Source organism: Ambystoma mexicanum, chromosome 6p (assembly GCF_040938575.1).
Source record: "Ambystoma mexicanum isolate Mex_15411 chromosome 6p, UKY_AmexF1_1, whole genome shotgun sequence".
NCBI lineage: Eukaryota > Metazoa > Chordata > Amphibia > Caudata > Ambystomatidae > Ambystoma > Ambystoma mexicanum.
Genome location: NC_090935.1, coordinates 552,754,798 through 552,775,862, shown reverse-complemented (window position 1 = coordinate 552,775,862; position 21,065 = coordinate 552,754,798). Strand labels below are relative to the sequence as shown.

The following is a 21,065-nucleotide window of genomic DNA, read 5'->3' as shown; positions in this document are numbered from 1 at the left end:
TAGGACTTCAAAACTTGAGCGCCAGCTTTGATTCTAGTGAAGTTAGGGATTGCAAGTTGGTTGGCATATAGGTCCCTTTCAGGTCTGAGTGATTGGACTGGTTGTATCCGTTCATTAAGGTAGCAAGGGGCAGTTTGGGATATGCATCTGTGTAATTGTGAGAGTCTTGAACTGGATGCGCTCTTTAACTGGGAGCCAGTGGGCATTTTGTCTTGCTAGGGTGATGTGTTCTCTCTTTGGTATATTGAGGGCTGCTCTGGAGTCTATGTTACGCTCACCTGATTCCCACGGGGCGTCGATCTGGACTGGCCCGCTGTTGCTTCCACCAGAGTAACACGTAGAGCCGAGATGACAGACTGGACAGACCCACTTAGCTTTGTTTGTTGGACTCGTACTAATATCTTTCTGCAATGGAGAAGAGGAATTAACCTCCTGTAATCTGAGCGTTAACCCGCCTTCCCGCTCCCCTTGTCTGCCCACAGAACACTCCTGAAGTCCCCTCTTAATCTCACCAGATGATTTGGAAAGATGAGCTCTCCATCCTGCGTCGAGCGCAGGGGCGCGTAGGCGACCAGTTACTTCACTGGCGTGGAGGAATTGGCGAGTTCCAGTATTGACTCTAAAGTCCAATCGTTCGTAAGAGTTCAAAAGTCTGATCTTCACTCTGCCAGATTCCTTGCAGGTTGCAGATTTAAACCACTAGAAGAGTTCCAAGTGGCAATTGGTAAGATCCTGGTAAGTCTATTGTGGTTCTCCCCTTTGGGGCCGGGGTACAGTGATGATGCAGAATTAACTGCGCCGACCCGAAATGAGGTGAGTACCCCCCTGTGGTAAATCAGGTAAGTCTTTGGGGTTAAGTTGTATTGTCCTTGTTTTCCCCTTAGGGGCCGGGGTGCGGCGGTGATGCAGGATTGACTGCGCCGACCCGAGATGAGGTGAGTAACCCCCCCTGTGGTAATCAGGTAAGTCTTTGGGGGTGGTTTGTATTGCCCTTGCTCACCTATTTGTTCTTGTCTCCCCCAGGTGTTGAAGAATGGCCTGGAGATGCTGGGTTCGCGATGGAGTAAAGGAATGCAGCCCCGGATGGTGAGTTCAGCGCGGCGCTGCGAGATGCGTGGCAACGCACCTGTGAAGGCTTCTCTCTTCCAGATCGACGATGTGGATCAGGATTCAGGTAAGGGTTTTGTTCTGATCTCTTCTTCTCCTTTTCTTGTTCCAGGTGTTCCAGGACTGAAGCGGGCGTGGCTGAAGACTGGAGCTGCTGAAGACACGGTGAGCGTTACGCTGCAGCACGCAGAATAACGCGAAGCACGTGTGGCTGTCCGGGTGTGACTTAAATAGCCTTGGAAGAAGTCCCAGGTAAGTATTCTTCCACAGCCCCACCCGAGAGGAAAGGAGTCCCTGAGGTAAAATAGTCCCTCTAAGCCCCATTTGGCTTGTGGCTTCGTGCAGCATGGTCTGCATCAGGTAGGTATGCAGCATGGTCTGCATCAGGTAAGTTTTCTGTAATGAGCCTGGCGCCATAGGCGCCAGGACTGTAGCCAAATAGCCCCTAACTGGGGTTTTTGGGCATGCTTCAAGTGGCATGATGCCTGCTTGCAGGGTTGCTGGGCCTGGTCTGGCTTTCCGGGGGCAGGCATCGTGACAGTCTATTAATGTTTTTGGCCGAGGTACCTAGCAGGAAGACGTTGCAATAGTCCAGTTTCGCGCATATGGTGGCTCTGGCGATGTTGAGGCGGTTTGTGGTGGACAGGTGAGGCTTTACTGCATTGATTATCTTGGTTGTAAGAGCTGCTGAGGAGGAGATGTAACTGACATGTCTGTCCATGGACAGGGTAGAATCTAGGTATACCCCCAGTGTTTTTACAGCCGGGGAGACGGAGATTACTGAGTTCTCGATGAGGAAAGTACTGTATTTATTGTCTAGCTTGTTGAGCGTTTCTTTAGGGCCCACTAGTAGGATCTCTGTCTAGTCTCCATTGAGACAGAGGCCATTGGCTGCCATCCATGCCTGGATGATGGCATAAGTGTTTTGTAGGGTTTTCATGTCTTGCTCGTAGTCACCAGTTAGTGGGAGAAGGATTTGAGTGTTGTCGGCATAGTTGGTGAACGTTATGCCAAATTCTTCTAAGTCGTTGAATAGTGGGAGTGTGAATAGGTTGTATAGAGTCGGGGAGGTGCAGGACCCTTGTGGTACTCCACAGTTGATTGGGGAGGGGGTGGCTGACGCTTGGTCTGAGTAGACCCTCATAGCTCTGCCTTCCAGGAAGGATGAGATCCAGGCTGTGGCTTAAGTCGAGAAGTGGGCTGTGTTGGTGAGATGTGTACTTAGTGTTTTGTGGTCGACTAAATCGAACGCGCCGACAGGTCAAGGAGTAGGAGGATGGCGCATTTGCCTTTATCCATGTTTTTTAGGAGTTGGTTCTTAAAGTCGAGTGTGCTGACTCTGTGCCATGGCGTGAGCGGAAGCCAGACTGTCTCTTGCCTAGGATGTTGTGAGATTCAGGGTAAGCTTGTATCTGTAGGTATGCGGCCTTATCAAGGATTTTCAGCAGGAATGGCACTGTTTTAATGGGTCGGTAGTTGTTGGGTGAGTCTGGGTCTAGCGTAGGTTTTTTTAGTAGTGGGCGAAATCAAGCTTCTTTGAGGGAGGAGGGTACTGAGCCGGTGGCGAATGATGCATTAATAGAGGGAAGCAATGAAGTGGGCTAGGGGTTAAGCGCAGTATTTGATAATGTTAGCTGGACAGATGTCCCCCTTGCAGAGTGAGGGTTTGATTTGTTTCATGATGCGTAGGACCTCAGAGGCAGTTATCTCTGTAAAGGTGAAAGGGGGTGGAGGATTGTTGTTGTTTGTTTTGGGGGTGGTGCTTGGGGCTGGGGGCAGTCCGCGTTTTGTGAGGAGACTTGGGTAGATTGTCCAGGTTGGCTTTGATTTTCTTTTTGGAGTAAGTCAATTTTGTCGAGCATGGCCTTCTGGATGTCGTTACACCAATTCTCGTCTTTGATTGTTTGGTGTTTGGAAGAGGGCGGTATGACTAGTTCGTTGAAAATCGCGAATAATTCTTTAGAGTGTGATTGGGCATTGTCGATTCTAGTGTTGTATGCGTCAGCTTTGGCTTTGGCTATGGAGTTTTTGTATTGCTTGGTATTGCTTGACAATAGTTAAGTATGAGTCGCGTGGAGGGGTGTGATTGCCATTTTTTGAGTGCTTGTCTTTTGAGTGTTTTTAGGTCACGTAGATCTTGGTTGAACCATGAGTTAGCGGCGAAGAGTTTTTTTGCTTTTTTTGTTTCTAATGGGGCAATAGTGTCAATGATCTCTTTAATAGTGGTGTCGTAGAGTGCGACTAGTTCTTTGGGGTCGTTGGAGGTGGGTGATGTTAGTGCTGAAACTTCTAGGAGTGGGCACATCCTTTCTTTGGAGAGTAGCTTTTTAGATCTAGCTAGAGCAGCTGGCATAGGAGGGAGTTGACTAATAGCTGTCTTTGTTGGGATGTAAAAATGGATAAGATGGTGCTTGGTCCATGGTTGTGGTGTGTTTGAACTGATGTCTACCCTGCAGTTATGGTCAACTAGCCAGTCTAGTATGCGGCCTTTGGTGTGAGTAGCAGAGTCAACTCTCTGGATGAATTTTAGGTCTAGAAGGGCTTTAGCAAGGGTTTTGCTGTGTTTGTCTTTTGTGTCATTGAAACCGAGGTTCAGGTCTCCCAGAAGTATGGCTTTAGTGTTGGGTTTGAGATTGTTCCCTAGTAGGTGTAGGATGTCGACTTGGAAGTTCAGGAGTTGGCCTGGTGGTCGGTAGATAAGGTGCATTGTCATGGTGTCATTAGGAGAGAGAGAGATTTTTACTGATAGGGCATCGAAGTTGTTCTCAGATGAGATGGGTTTAGTTTGTCTAACCTTCAGTGTTTCTTTGACTTTTAGGGCCACGCCTCCGCCTTTCTGTGTTGGTCTATCTTGCCAGAGGATGATGTATCCAGGGGGAGGGCCTGGCATATGGCAGGACCAGAGGCTTCGTGTAGCCAGGTTTCTGTAATGGCTAGGGCTTCTAGCTCGAGGTCAGAGATTAGGTTGTGTATTTCTGTGGCGTGCGCTTGTAGGGATCTAGTGTTGATGAGGGCTAGCTGGATTAGGGGGGGGTTGTCTGTGCTTGGCTTGGCAGGGTTGTGGTTGGTGGTTTTGTTGTGGAGTTTGGTGGAAGGGTGTTAGGGTGTGGTGGGATGAGAGATAGTAAAGGGTGTGGGGTGTGATTGCAGTGTGAGTTTGTGGTGGGTATTAGTGTGGGCTGTGGTGGTGCGGGCTCCTAGTCTGGCGTTTCTTATGAGCACTGGTAGCGTGTGGGCTGTGCTTCTGGCTGTGGGTTTGGGGTAAAGAATAGTGTTAGTGGATGGGGACTGGTGGATGTGGCGCTCTTGTGTGCGTAGAGCAGGTAGGAACGGAGTAGGGCAGATGGAGTCAGAGCATGGGAGCTTAACGGGGTGGCCGGGGGCCATGTTGAGTATAGTGGGTGTAGCCTAAGTGTGGGTGTATACAAAAGGGGGCAGAATCGACTTTAGGCTAAAACATAAAATATGCAGATTTGACTTTGGGCTAAAACATAAAATATGCAGATTTGACTTTGGGCTAAAAACATAAAATATGCAGATTTGATTTCACGCTAGGTGTGCATGCTAGTAGGTGCTCGTTGACGTGGAGCTCAGTGGCTGTGCACAGTCGTGTAGCAGAAGAGGGCAGTGCGCGTGGGTGGTGGGGAGTGTGCGCAAGAGTATGATGCCTGGCTAACATGCAGTAAGCTCGCAATTGGGTGAGCAGTTATAGATGTAAGGGGAGGGCACGGTATAATGTAGGAGGCACGGCAAGGGGAAGTAGCAGCGGTCAGTGTTCAGTAGGCAGCATGGTAATTAACATGGCATAGTATGCTTACTGGTGGCCGAGGACGGCGGGCAAGTCTTGGTACGGCGTGTGTCTCATTCCAAGTGTGGTTCAGGCGGTGTAGGTGGCCTTTTGGAGCACCAGGTATGAGCTACTCAGCGTGCCGTGTGGGAAAGAGAGGTCTCATCGAGGGAGGTTGCGACGGGCAGGGGTTGGCGCCTCGCGGCGAGACAGGCAGAGACAGGCTCCAGCCTTGTCGTGGCGGGCCGGCTCTCGCCTTCCAGTGCTGCTGGCTGGGGGGAAATGGGCATGCGGAGCCAATCAGAGCTCTCCGCTCAGGGATCAGCTGGCGAGGTTGCTTAGCAACCGAGGACGCCAGATAGCGTGGCAGCCATTTTAAAAGGCGCTCGCACGCTTGTTGCTCCGGTAGAATTTCGGGGCTTTTTTAAAAAAGTGGATGTTGCACTGCTTGGTCATCAGAGGTGGAGGCAGAAGCAGGGCAAAGGCAGGGGGTGCAGTTGCACGGCCCTAGTACCTTGGGTGGAGCGTCGTCGAGGCGAGGTGCTCCATTGATTCAATGTAAGCGGATGATGAGGGGCAGGGCTATATCTCTCCCAGTCCTCTTGCCGCCTTTCTGTACCTGGCCTGCACGTGGGTGCTCCAGTTCCTTCTGCTACGGCTGGCAAGGCAACGCCCAACACGTCCAAGCCCCCTCATTGCAGACTCCAATCCAGGTCAAGCGCTTTCCTTCAGTGGTGTATCCTCATATGCGCCCAAGGGGATGCCAGGCCCTATGGCCTCCTTCCACCCTCCGTTGAGGAGTGCGCACCTGGATTTCCCAACTGGGTGTGTGACCCGCTTTGGGCTGGGGCTCGGTTCCTTCTTCCCACTCCAGGGTCGCTTTGTCAGTTTAATTTCACTGCTGCGGCCCAGGTCCCCTTAGTTCTGGGGCCTTTATTGATGTGCTTGGTTCCTGGGCCAATTCGCACTACAGTACCAGTCCGGGGGGCCCCCACCATGTGGTGACGTGTACCTAGGCGGCAGTCAATATACAATTTTCACCCTCTGGGCCTGGGTTGCTGGCACGCTGAGACTTACCCTCTAGGCCCCGTGGGGGACCTTGCCCCAGTTGGTTCAGACCCTCTGGGGACTCTCACCTCGTGGCGTCTCGTCCCGCTCTTCTCCTGCCTTCCCTACTTTGCTGCCCATGCTCCTCCGGGTCCCAGGCCCCTGCTCTTCCTCCCTCTGGTCTGCGCACCGTCCTGGGCTGCTGTGTGTTAATTTGCAGGCCACTCGTCCGCCTGATCTCTATGCCTCTTAACTCTGCTCCGGGCGGGGCCGGGGCCAACTGGCCATGGAATAAGACCTGCTCGAGAGAGCTGCTCCTGGGATCCGACAATGATTCGTTCTGAACATGCACTAAAAATGGATAAGCTGCTTCAGAAATAAAGGCACGGGTGTCTGAAGGGGTCTTCTACCACAACTGCAAAAGTCCAGCAAATCGGGCTAAACAAAAGAAGTGAAATCAACTTTAAAGTATCTAGCTGCACTGCAACGAAGTATCCAAGATGGCGGAGAACAAAGGGAAAGCGGCCGCGGCAACGAGGACAATGTTGCAGCCCCGATCGAGACGCGGATAAAGGAGCACTGCCCCTTGGATTATGTGTGGGTCTGTGCGCCTGGGGCGGTGTGCGGACTGCTGGCCAGGACGCAGAGCCATTGTAAAGGGCTCTGTGAAACGAGTGGACCCGGGCTGCGGCTACGTTGGCTGCATGCTCGGAAAGGGGAGGACCAGCGCCCGAGGACCGAGCGAAGGGGAGGACCAGCGCCCGAGGACCGAGCGGCCCCCCCGGCTGTGCAGGATCATCGGGCCCGTGGCTCCCCGCCGTCTGCGGGTAGGCGAGCCGCGGCACATGAGGAGCGGAGGTGAGTGGCGAATCCAAGAGAGAGCGACCGCAAGTCGTGGGGGCGGCGGGGCACAGTAACCCCAAGATCGCGCATCAAGCGCTACACGGATACGGAGCGCCCGTGCGTGTGAGACCCGGAAAAGAGACTTGCTGCCTCGATGGACCAGATATAATTAAGTACTGCACGACAAGAAGGACCAGCGCTGCTGGCTGGGCATTTCTCCCACGAGAAAAGCAGGATCAGGCGAAAACAGCCAAAACAGAGGTTGCCAGCATATAAGTGGGGGCATAATGACATGAGGCATATAATGAATCGCCCCTTGCTTTGTGCACCCAACACCATGTGTCGGAATTATTGGGGCGAGGAGGAGCACGCACTGACGGACAGCTGTGTGTAAAGGCTGTTATACCGCAAGGCTAGTGGCGTGCGTGGTGCATACGAGTGGCACTCCAAAAGCAAGATGGGGATTTGCTGAGTGAAGCAACACTGGAGCTGTGTTGAGGGTGGAAACCAACGAGGCCCACTGGAGATACCCTTGCCCATAGGCACATATGGGACTTGGGACCTGAGGCCGAGTACTGACTGTGACAGCAACCCGCTGTGGAGGGTGCCCTTAGAGCACCTAGTGCAAATGGAATAATACCACTGCGTCCATAATATAACAGTGCCGGAGGCCGACGGAGAGAGGAGGATTTACCGCTCTGTCTGAGGCACATGTCGGCATGGACACTGCGCCACGATCCCCAAGGAACCAAGCTAAGGCAGTTAGCCCGGAAAGGGCACATGTTGCGCATCAAGTATTGACACAGACGAGCACATAGTATTACACTGCGCTGAGTGGCAGACAAGCCAATTGGAAACATGGGAGGACATAACCCACTTGAGTATGCAGCTCAACGCACACGAATCTACACGGGGCACCCCAAGATAACTGCCAGGGCCGGTGGCGACTTGCTGACATCACAGCGCAGGGGGGTGATAGAACTGCTGCGCCACGAACAGAGCGGCCAGGGACATTCAATTCAGACCACAAGATAGCGAGGAGAGTGGTCAAGGGTAAAAGCAAACAACCCACGATGGATGTGTTTGCCAAGTCACAGCAGTCTCCAACGATGTTGGCACACACGGGCGCAAGTGTACCCACGGAAATCTCCCAGGGGACTGAAAACCACCAGATATTGACGGCCATAATGGAACTAAGAGACTCTTGGGGTATAGCAATGGCAGATCTAAGAACTTCCCTGGAGGCCAAGGTAGACGCGTTGGGGATAGAAGTCAATCTGCTGCGACAAGACGTCAGGGCGCTGGCAGACAGAACGAGTAGCCTGGAAAGTGCGGTCAAAACTAACACGACCACCAGCACTGACAATGCAAAGGAAGTCCACATACTAAAGCAGCAAGTGGCTAACCTGGAAAATCGTGCAGAGGAGGCCAAAGGAAGGGCGCGACGGAATAACATTCGTGTGGTTGGCTTGCCGGAAGGAGAAGGCCAGGACCCTACGGATTACGTGGAGAATATGATCCTGCAGGAAATGGGGGCCGATAAACTCTCACAGGGATTCACAGTGGAGCGAGCGCACAGAGCCCTCATGAGGAAGCCAAAGCCTGGAACCCCTCCCCGCGCAATAATTGCCAAGATACTGAACTATAAAGATTGTGAGAAGATCTTGGAGTACTTCAGAAAAGGGGGAACGATTGAAAGAGCCTCGGCTACTATCACAGCTTCTCCAGCATTGGATCTTTCATGGATTCACATGCTTAGAATATTCCCCGTTGTCAGAATGGGACCCCTCGGTACACATATATAGCCTTTTCCTATAGAAAAACTTCCGATACTTTTGTGTCCTATCTACGTCCTTTTGGGGCCCGCATACGCATGCCCCGTAGGACGTCGCGGTATAAAAGCCCCGCCCCCGCGGCTCCCTTCAGATTTCAACCGTCTCCAAAGTAGTGGGATCTCCTCGCGTCGTCTTACTATTTTGTACAAGGTTGTGTACTTGAAGTTGGAGTTAGGTGAATTTGTTCCTTCATGTCAGGAAAGGCGCTGTTCCGTCCGTGGGCGACGTGCGGCTTGAAAAAAGTTTACGAGGGGAATGGACATATGGATTGTATATACTGTCTCCACCCTCATCATTCGGCTGATAACTGTGACATATGCAAAGGGTTTTCTCAAAAGACTCTCAAAGACCGAAGTCGGCGGCTGGTGGCATGGTTGAATGATGGAGCGGGGGCATACCCCCTTCGGAGGTAGGCTCCACACAATCGGCAAAAACATCACACCGCGGTGTATCGTCGGAACCACCGGCGAAGAAATCTCGACCGGCGGAGAAAGAGTCAACTCGGAGTCATTCAGCTAAAGAATCTTCGACGAGAAAATCGTCATCTTCGTCAAAAAAGCATGACAAGGAAAGGCCGAAATCCTCCTCGGGCGATCACCATAGATCGACCACGAGTCGAGAGTCGGGTAAAAGCAGGCCAAGTGCAGAAAAGGCGGGACCGCCTAAACCACCTGCTAAGCCACCGTCCTCGACGGCGGTCCAGTCATCGGCCTCCTCCCTACCACTGACGCACGTGGTATCTACCGTGCATCACCCCTTTTCGGAACCGGCGGTAAAAGGTCGCCTTGAGAAAAAATGTAAGGCTCCAGTCTACCCCCAAGTGCTTATCCTCCCAACCAACGCCTGAATCGGTGGTGTCGGCGGCAGCGGCGAGGAAAGCTAAGGCCCAGCACAAGTGCACGACTCCGTCTGAAAACGAGGCAAGACGTCAGGATGCCTTCGGCAAAAAAGTGCTATCTGTGGGAGCAACTACAGTGAAGGCTGCAAACTCTCTGGCTATTGTAGCCAGATATGACAGAGAAATGTGGCACAGGCTGGCTCCGTTGCTGGATCATCTTCCGGAGGAGCATAGGAAGGCGGCGATGTTACTCGTCCGAGATGGTGAGGAAGCCTCCAATCACGCAATAAACATTGCGGTGGAACTCGCTGAATCGGGCTTCAAGCAAGTCAATAATGGGGTCGTGTTACGACGACAGTCATGGCTTAAGTGTACCTACTTCAGACCGGAGGTACAATACAAAGTATTAGATATGCCCTTTGAGGGAGACCTTCTATTCGGAGAGAAAGTAGATGAGGCCCTGAAGGGGATGAAAGAGGACTCTGACACGGCACGTTCATTGGGTGCCCTTCAGAGTGGCCGAAGCTACAAGTCTTTTCGTCCCTTTAGAGGGGCTTCAGGTAATTCCAGATTCTCTGCGTCAGGAGACAGATCCTTCAGTAGGTCGGCCTACCCCACCCAGGGATACAGGCGTGCTTCTCATGCAGCAAACCGACGCTGGAACTTCCAGACCTCCAGGAAGAGACCATCCTATCCGTCGTCGTCGAGAGAGAAGCAAAACAAAGATCAGCAATGACGAGCAACACACCGTTCTGGGAGGAAGAGTATCAGCCTATGTCGACGAATGGGAACGAATAACGACAGATCAATGGGTGCTGGACACAATAAGGAACGGACATTCTCTACAATCCAAGCGCAGCCCTCCGCACATTCCACCTGCGTTCGTCGCTCAATCCCATCTGAGGGTACTGCAACAGGAGGTAACACTCATGTTAGCAAAAGGTGCAATAGAATTAGTTCCAGCATCACAGAAAGGTCAAGGGGTTTACTCAAGATACTTCGTCGTGAAAAAGCCAAACGGAAAATGGCGTCCCATTCTAGACTTACGCGATCTCAACAGGTCCTTAAGGAGCCTAAAATTCAAAATGCTCACGCTCCAGGAAGTGATCCGAGCCGTTCAAGAAGGGGATTTTCTGGCGTCCCTGGATTTGCAGGACGCGTACTTCCATATTCCAATGTGTCGGAAGCACAGGAAGTTCCTGAGGTTTGTGATAGGGCGGACTCACTACCAGTTCACGGTTCTTCCTTTTGGGCTCAAAACCTCCCCCAGAACGTTCACGAAATGCCTGGCCCCAGTTGCGGCCTGGCTAAGAAGGCAGGGCCACCATGTATACCCATATCTCGACGACTGGCTGGTAAGGGGATCCTCCCCAGCGTCGACCAACACAAGTTTGCAAGCCACCATGCAGCTTCTACAACAGCTGGCATTCGCCATAAACTTCGAAAAATCCTTGTTGATGCCATCGAGAACGTTGGTGTTCCTGGGGGCACAGTTCGAAACCCAGTCGGGGCTAGTGAAGCCTTCCCTCGACAGAATCTCAAAACTCAATCAACTGGCGGGGCGACTACGGTGAAACACCAAGCTTTCAGTGAGAAAATACTTTTCGGTCCTAGGGGCCATGGCATCCTGCATCCATCTGGTGGCCAACTGTCGCCTATTCATGACGCCAGTTCAGGAGTTCCTGGCGGACCGGTGGACACAGGCCCAAGGATCGTGGTCAGACAAGATAACCATCGACGACGACAAACTGCTCCGGACTCTTCAGTGGTGGCAGAGTTTCCACAACCTGAACAGTGGTGTACCCCTACAGGAGCCGGAGTTCCAGCTAATCATAGTCACGGATGCATCTCTAACGGCTGGGGAGCTCACATGGGCACTCTTCAAACGCAAGGTCGTTGGTCTCAAACGGAGTCACTCCTACACATCAACGTGTTGGAGCTCAGAGTAGTGCGATGGGCCTTGAAGGCGTTCCTACCACACATCAAGGGATCGAGAGTACGAGTGCTGATGGACAATACGACGGCCATGTTTTATGTGAGAAAACAAGGGGGGACGCGATCCAGGACCCTTTCCATAGAGGCCCAGAAATTGTGGCATTGGGCATTAAAGCACGAGATAGCCATTGTGGCTCACCATCTCCCGGGAGTGAGGAACTCGCAGGCGGATTCCCTCAGCAGAAGGATGGCCCAGATACACGAATGGGAAATGGACACAGTTCAGCTGACGAAAGTTTTCGAGAAATGGGGTCATCCCCCACTGGATGTCTTCGCAACGAAGGAAAACAAGAAATGCGAGCAATTCGCAAGCAGATGGCCTCAGGAGGGTTCCATGGGGGAGGCGTTCTCCTTCCCATGGACGGAAAAGTTCCTTTACGCTTTTCCTCCGTTCCCCCTCATACGGAGGACGGTGCAGTGGATACGCAGGTACAGTTGCCGGGTAATTCTAGTGGCACCGTACTGGCCGAGGCAACCGTGGTTTTCCGACCTGCTTCACTTGTCGCTGGAACAACCAATAGCGTTTCCGAGGGTCCCGAACCATCTGTCCTGGGACAAAGGTACGGTGTGGCATCACGACCCGGACAGTCTCAACCTCACAGCCTGGCTCCTGACTTTTCGGAATTTGGTACCTTAGACGTTTCGGAGGATTGCCAAATAATTCTGCAAGCGGCTCGGGCCCCTTCTACCAACAAATCTTACACCTATAAGTGGCAAAGGTTCTGTGAGTGGTGTCAAGGACAACAAGGACTACACCCGTTAAGGGTGACTCCGGAGCAAGTTCTGCCTTATCTGCTTCACTTGGCAGAGGGGGGTTTATCGTTCACATCGATAAAAGTGCACCTGGCGGCCGTCTCTAGGTTCACGAGGAAGAGACAGTTGTCTCCTTTATTCAGCGACAGGTTAGTGAAACACTTCATGAGGGGTTTATTTCGAACTTTTCCCCCAATAAAACGTTTTCCACCAACATGGAGTCTCAACGTGGTGCTGGCAGGCTTAATGAAACCACCTCGGCCATGAAATTCGTATCGTGGAAGTTGGCGTTCTTAATAGCTATCACGTCAGCTAGGAGAATCTAGGAACTGCAAGCGTTGGTCGTAGACCCTCCATACCTAAGTTTCTTTAAAGACAAGGTGGTTCTGGCATCTAATCCTACTTTCGTTCCGAAAGTTCCTACAGTGTATCACAAACACTTGTCCATTGTGCTCCCTACTTTTTTCGCGACCCCATCATCGGCAGCGGAAAAAGCTCTTCATACCTTGGACGTTAAGAGGGCCCTAAAATTTTACCTACATCGTACGCAAAAACTCGGGTCTACTCGACAACTGTTCATCGCGTATGGTCCGTCGACGAGAGGAAATGCAATTTCTAAGCAAGGACTGGCTCAGTGGGTCTCGTCGACGATTGCGTTTTGTCACTCCAAGGCCGGTAGGCCGCTGCAAGGGCATCCTAGAGCCCATTCTACAAGATCAACGTCCTCTTCAGCAGCATTATGGGCAGGAATTCCGCTAACGGACATATGCCAGGCTGCGGAATGGTCAGTGCCCCACACGTTTACCCTCCATTACTGCCTTGCGAGGCAGCATGCGGACGAGGTGCAGATGGGAAGAGCAGTCCTGCGCCATCTGTTTCAATAAGGTAAGCTCTGCACTGTGGAGAGTTTTTTCTACCTGTTGGTAACCGTATGCTTTATAGAGGTACAGGTATATGGGTAAACTTATTTCTTGTGTACCTATGCATTATGTATTTTTTGTGGATGTATGTTGCATTGCATTCTCACCACCGTCTTCCAGTTTACTGCTATACAATCTTTTCTAAGCATGTGAATCCATGAAAGATCCAATGCTGGAGAAGGGAATAGTTTCTTACCTGTAACTCCATTTCTCCAGCATTGGTATCTTTCATGGATTCACATGCGCCCGCCAGCCTCCCCAGGATGCAATGTATATGCTTGATAGGTTTAACCCTTCCTACTTTGGAGGGGCCGAAATCTGAAGGGAGCCGCGGGGGCGGGGCTTTTATACCGCGACGTCCTATGGGGCATGCGTATGCGGGCCCCAAAAGGACGTAGATAGGACACAAAAGTGTCGGAAGTTTTCCTATAGGAAAAGGCTATATATGTGTACCGAGGGGTCCCAGTATGACGACGGGGAATATTCTAAGCATGTGAATCCATGAAAGATACCAATGCTGGAGAAATGGAGTTACAGGTAAGAAACTATTCCCTTATCCTGACTATACAATGCTGGTCCAGAGGTATAGCTATGTTGCGGTGAAGAGGAGGCTGCGCACAGCTGGCATCAAATATATGCTTCTGTACCCCGCAAGATTGAAAGTGTTGTACAAAAGCAGAATGTTCTTCTTTGATAGCCCAGAGGACGCTGCTGCATGGATGGACCTACAGGGCTGCCCGGAACAAGATGCGGAACGGGCCCAAGGAGAGCAAGATAAGTGACTAAGACACTCTATATATGCTGGCACATCACACGGCGAGGCATCCCAGTAGAGACTTGATGGAGAAATTGATAGAGGTGCAGGGATGGGTAGTGTTGTAGCCAGGTTAAGATGTCCCTGATTCTGCTGGTGTGTAATGGACTGGAATATATAGAACATTAAATATATGAGCAAACTGGATAGTAGCATGTAGCGGAATTGTAGCATATAGGAGCGGCAGAACACAGGCACCTTATCCCCCAAGTGGCAGTAGAAGTAGCTGGATAGCCATTAGGGCTACCTCACCCTGCTGAGCTTTGAGTACAGGCTATTGCCAGAAAGAGCTAGATGCGGGGGTGCCTGAGATCCAGGGATGGAGCTGGGCAACAGTTGGGGGGGGGGGGTAAAGTTGGGGAAGGGACGGGAGGGGGGAGGGAGAAGGGAAGGGGAGGGATGTTTGGGGTGTTTGTAGTTAGGGGAAGTTTGAAAGGGGGAACAAGCCTTTATAGACGGAGATGGAAGTGTGATCTGGACTGCACCAGTAGGAGAGGGAAAGGAATTCTAATGAGCCATGGGAGACCTTAAAATAATTATGTGGAATGTCAGGGGACTTAATAGTTATCTAAAGAGGAACAAGGTTATATTGTACCTGCGCAGACAAGAGATAGACATTGCATTATTGCAGGAGACTCACCTGACACGGGAAAAGATGGAGATGGTTGTGAAGAAATGGAAAGGGGTGGTGGCGGGCTCGACATACTCTGCTTATGCTAGAGGAGTGCTCATTTGGGTGGCGCCGCATGTCGCGTTTCAACTGTTGCAGGAAAAAGCGGAAACAGATGGGAGGATGGTCATACTGAGGGGATTGTTGGAGAATAGGGAGGTAAACATTGTAAATACATACGCCCCCAATCAGAATACGGCAGCATATTTCAGAACTCTGTGTACTAACCTCAGCATGTGTATGGGGAGTGCGGTGATCTGGGGTGGGGATTTTAATTGTGTATTAGACCCCAGGATAGATAGATCAGATGGGAAGATTGATAGACTTGCCCCAGCAGATAAAGCGTTGCAGACACTACTAGACGACTTTGGTCTGGTAGATGTGTGGAGAACGAGACACGCCCAAGACAGGCAATATTCACACTATTCTGTCCCGCAGCAGTTACATACGAGACTGGACTATGGGCCTCATTACAAGTACTCCGGTCCGGAATTCACACTGCCGGTAAAACCATACCGGCACCGTTTCCATGTCCGCCCAATCATGACCCGCGGCCCTGGTAATAGCACCACCCTCAACCGCCACCGCAGAAATAGGGGTCCCGTTAAGTCCGTCTGCACGGAAACCCCTCCGTTACCGTCAACACGAAACACCGTGAGCATCACAACTAGCGCGGACATGGAAATACCGGCAAAAAATGGCGTAAATACCGTGATCACGGTTGCGGAACCGCCGCCACCGCGAACATGGCGTTATACACTGCCTGCTGAACTGAATCGGGGCACAGGTGCACCAAATCAGCCCAGTTGGACCTAGCAGGCCACTGGGAGCCTACAAAAGGGTCAGACCCAGCCCAACACAACACAGAACCATGCAGGCAGCAGGTCTAGTAGCACTGGGACTGGGCCTACTCAACCAACAGGCAGCACTGCACATGGTGGCAGTAATGGCGCAGAGGAGGAGGCGTAGGCGGAGGAGGCGCAGGCAGCCACCAGCCAACCCTGCAGCTATGGCAAACCCCATTGCCCAGCCAGCCCGACCCCGCCGCCAGCCAGCAATACCACGCATCAGGGCCTCACCCTGGAACCTCACCCCAGGACAGATCCACGCACTATACCGGCTGGACCGTGCAACAATCCTGCACATCACCGCCATGATTGAGGACAACATCAGCAGCCAAATTGACACCCCCACCGCCATCCCCCCCTCTTGAAGGTTGTCTCAGTACTGCATTTCCTTGGCACTGGCACCTATCAACACACGGTTGGTGAGCTGCACGGCATATCGCAACCCTGTTTCTCAAAAATCCTGCTACAGGTACTGGATGCCCTGTTGCGCCATGTGTCGGAACACATAGCCCTACCCCGCACCCTCCCCGAGGTCATTGCCACCAAGTTGGCCTTCCATGCCATAGCAGGCATGCCAAATTGCATAGGCGCAGTTGACTGCACCCCCGTTGAGCTGACAGTACCACGTGCAATTGAGGCGGTGTTCCGCAATAGGAAACAGTATCACTCTTTGAATGTCCAGATGGTTTGTGATGCCATGCAACTGATTACACACTGCTGCGCACGTTTCCCAGGCTCATCACATGACTCAATGGTACTGCGGAATTCCACGTTGCCACGGTACATGGAACGCTATGCCGGACAAAGCACATGGCTATTGGGTGAGTACAGCTGACAATGCCACAACCCTGTCGAAGTGGTGTGTGTGTGTCCAGGCCAATGAGCATTGCGATTGTGCCGCTGTGACCGCACATGCATCACCCCCCTTCCATCTACCAAATACACAGCGGATCCCAAACATCATGAAGGAAGACATGACAGGGCACCACAATGTGCCCGTGCACACGCTGGCACAGCCAATCCCGTCACTGTCCCATGAACCTTGTGCCACTGCAGACACCCACCCTCAATTGAAACACTGCCACAAAAGGCACGAGAGGCGTGTAAATGAGACGACGTGTATTTACTACTTCCGTACAGTGGAGTCACTCTGCCATGTGTGGACAGCACTGCACCGTGACATGCACACAATCAAATGTCACCCGCAGGGCACAGTAAATATGCAAGTTAATGTGTAGGCCCATATCCAGTTAGCGACATAGATCGTGATGCCCAAAACATACCTCCATACACTGCATGGTACATATGCATGAATGAATGATGATACAAGAATGCACAGCAGCAGATGAGGACATGATGCCACAAACACTGACATGTTCCCCCATCTACATCCCATGTAGGTGATGCGGGATATGCACTCACGCCATGGATGATGACACCTGTACGGAGACCAAGGAACAGGCATGAAGAGGCATACAATAGGGCACATATCCGCACACGTGGAATGATTGAGAGGACATTTGGACTGCTGAAGGCCCGTTTCCGCTGACTGAGCAGATCTGGCGGATCACTGCTGTACAGCCCAGTGAAGATGGGTAAAATCACGCTCGTATGTGCCATGCTGCACAATATATGCCTGCGCAGGAACATCCCAATGCCACCAGACGCAGATGAGGAAGATGGGGATGGGGATGGAGATGGGGATGGGGATGGAGATGGGGATGGGATGGCACCGCCTCCCCCTGGGGGTCCACATGATGGTCAGAGAGCACGGGATGCCCTGATTCGCATTTACTTTTGAGTCACAGCACATTCACAGAAATGCACGAACATGGTGACGACAATGAATTAATAGTTGCACTGCAAAATAAATGATCAATCTCCATACATGTATGTCTTGATTCGAAATGGTGATGTATTGATGTAATAACAGGGAAGGAGGTGCATTGGTTAGGGAAGCTGTACACCCGGTTCCACCCACCACCAAAACGTGCCCACCCCCACCCAGGCCCCATTGTTCAAACCCCCAAAACTACCTACCCCACCACCCAAACGTGCCCACCCCTCTCACACCCTTGTAGTCCATATGTGTCCTGCACTGCCCCACACACATGCCATCACTTCTGTGTGCGCTTCTGTGCCTGTGCAACCTTGCCAGAGGGACCCGTTAGCCTACTCGAGCGCCTCCTTGGGCTGGCAGTAGTGGAGCTGGATGGGGTGGTTGTATTTGATTGCGCAGAATCTGGGATTGAGGGCATCCGTGCCAGATTTGCCTGTTGGCCAACCAACGTGGCCTCTACAAGCCTGGAGGTGTGGTCGTTGCCCTCCCGCACATGGCGTGCAAGGGTTACTATAGTGCTTGCGAAGCGCCCGATGGACCTCGACAGGCGACGCACTGAGGCGCTGTAGCTCTCCCTCTGCAGCCTGGATTCCTCTAGCTGCCTCTCCACCAGCTGGGTGAGGGTAGCCTGCTGCTCCTCCATCCGCTGCATGCGGGCATTCAGTTCGGCCATGGATGGGGTGGGCGACCTCATGGGACTCCACAGTGATGTGGGGCTGAACTCCAGCTCATGGAAGGAGCCCAGGTCTTCCAATGTGGGCATCTCCCCCTGTGGCCCCATTTCCGAGTGCTCTTGCGGGGCACTGTTATCACTGCAGGCCGCCCCCTGTGCAGTGCTGCTGCCTTCAGTGTTGTGTTGGGTGGCCATGATAGGTTCCCGTGGCACCTGTCTAGACTCGGGCAGTGTGGAGACTGTGGGGATGTCGGTGGTGGTGGTGGGCAGCACATCTGTAGTGGCTGGTAATGTGGCCAGAGGTGCAGAACTGCCGGCAGCATCCTCCTGTGTGGTGGCGGTGGCTTGTGTACTTGCCGGTGCAGATTGGCTGGCCTGTTGTGCAGTATCACTGTCACTTGAAACGGCTGTGGGGACACAAAGGGCATGCAATTAGTGTTGTTGTGGTGGCAGATGGGTGCATCACATGCGTCATTAAGATTGTACATTGAATAGTGTTAGTCACATGCATCTGATTGCTGGTGTATGCATTCTGTGATATTGGTTGCCATACGGATCATGATGGGTCCTTTGGCCCACACATGCACTGCCTGGGGGGGGGGGTTGTTAATGGGTCCTTTGGCCCACACATGCACTGCCTGGGGGGGGTTGTTAATGGGTCCTTTGGCCCACACATGCACTGCCTGGGGGGGGGGGGGGGGTTGTTAATGGGTCCTTTGGCCCACACATGCACTGCCTGGGGGGGGGGGGTTGTTAATGGGTCCTTTGGCCCAGTACTCACAACTGCATATTTTCATGTGGCATTCATGTTTGGGCACTTACCGGCATCTGCAGGTGGGCTCACTCCTGCCTCAGCCTCCCCAATCCCATGGATTCCCTCAAGGTGGAGGACGCTGCTGCAACGCTCCTCCCATGCTTGCAGCCTCAGTGGGGAAGGGGGTCCTCTGCCTGTCCCACTGCTGCGTTGGCGGTGCGTGGAAATGAGGTTACGTACCCTCAGCCTCAGGTCGTCCCACCGCTTGTGGCAGTCCTTCACGCTCCTCACTGTCACGCCCATAGCGGTGCACTTCAGTGCAGCTTCGGCCCACACCTCCTTCCTCCGCTGCTGTGTGGCACGCCGTTGGTCGGCGCTGAACAGCATCTCCGCATTGTCCACAATGTGCTCCACCAAGACGGTTAGCTCTGCCTCACTGAAGCGCTGTTTGCGCTGCCTCTGAGCAGGAATCCTGGCAGACATGCTGGTGGTCCCTTTTGGCTTCTCAGAGTTAGGATTGTGCTTGTGCTGACTCTGGATGGCAATGGATTGTGCTTTTATATGATGGCCGCCTCTCTGTTTCCTGTTTTGGCGATCGTGGTATTTCCGGTTCCGTGTCCGTGGCGGCGGAGGCGGACACGGGTTTTGCGCCACTTGTGGCTGCATTATTTCCATTTCCGTGGGGTTTTCCTTGACGGCGGTAACAACGTTTCCGAGTCCGTGTGGTGCGCGCGACCGACAGCGTGTAATCGGACGGTTTTTCCGCAACCTTGCGGACACGGAAACGTTTTTACCGCCATCACAGATTTTGCACGGTCCCGGACTGGCAGGTTGTAATGAGGCCCTATCTCTTTGCTACGTCGGAGGTAATAACAAATTACTCAGGCAGAATATAAAGCGAGGGTCCTCTCGGACCACTCGCCCCTGGTGCTCAGATGGCAACACTGCCCCCCAAGAGAAGGATTCCGACATGGCGCCTCTGGGCAGAGGCACTTAAGGATCCCTTCTTTAGGGAAGATATAAGGGAGATTATTATAAACTACTTTGAGACAAATACAGGTAGTGTGGACTTGGCGAGCACATTATGGGAAGCCTTTATGGTGGTGGTGCGAGGTGTAGCCATAGCGAAATCAAAGGGCCTGCAAGGTGGGATCTTGGCTGACCTACAAGAAACAGAAAAGGAACTGGAAAAGGCATTGAAGGGGGGAGGTGACACGGAGAGCGACATGGAGCTGATACTTAAACTGCAGCAGAAATGTGCGGAGCAATGGGAAAGACTGTGCAACCTCAACTATAAAAAGTATATAGAGAGGCAGCATGCGGGAGGGGATAAAACAGGGAGGCTTTTGGCATGGTTATATAAGAGCGAAACTCCTAGACCCACGATTAGAACGGTAACAAGAGAAGATGGGAGTGTAGTGGACACCCAGGAGGGAGTTAACCAGGAGTTCGCAGATTATTATAGGTTACTATATGGAGATAAGGAGGGGAGTAGTCATGAGGAGATAACAGAAACACTAGAGGACATAGGACTGCCCACGATAAGTGATGAGGAAAGAGAGGACTGGATGCACCGATTACATTGGAGGAGTTGGGAGAAGTGGTGAGGCAGCTGCCTACTAGTAAGACTCCATGGGCGGACGGGCTCCCAAGTGAATTTTATAAAGTATATAGGGAGGAAGTGCTCCCCCCAATGTTAGACATGCTAAATGAAGCGTTTGAGGTGGGACGGTTGCCGGAGTCACTTATAGAGGCGATCATAATACCGCTTCCCAAACCCAGCAAGCCTGGGCATAGCTGTGGTTCCTATAGACCTTTGTCGATGTTGAACCAAGACAGCAAGATATTGACGGCTGTCTTGGCAAACAGGCTGCAGAGAGTTATTGGCAAACTAATACACCCCGACCAGACGGGCTATGTCCAGAATAGAAATATAACTCACAATCACAGACGGCTCCAGCGGGTTGTTGAATTGGGAAATAAGAACGAAGGCGAAATGGCAATTGTGTCCTTGGACGCGATAAAGGCTTTCGATTCGGTTATGTGGCCATGGCTGCTGGCGGCCCTGGCGGGCTACGGTATGGGGCCTGGATACATAAGGTGGGCAAATATGCTATATAGTGAACCAATGGCCAGGGTCAAAACAGGATCAGTGATATCCGAAAGATGGCAACTTGGTAGAGGCACCAGACAGGGGTGCCCATGGTCCCCAATGCTCTGTATACTAGCTCTGGAACCCCTAGCAATATACCTTCGACAACAATACGATACTATGGGCATCGAGATAGGAGGAGAGCGACACTTGATCTCCTTATATGCAGATGACTTGCTGCTGTACTTG

At 52.3% G+C, this 21,065-nt stretch overlaps 1 protein-coding gene across 6 annotated transcripts in view; it reads left to right on the top strand.

Moving 5' to 3' along the window:
- The window catches only part of SGTB (small glutamine rich tetratricopeptide repeat co-chaperone beta), a 792,782-nt gene that overhangs the window by 645,485 nt on the left and 126,232 nt on the right, over window positions 1–21,065 (top strand). The gene's annotated exons all lie outside the window — the stretch shown is intronic.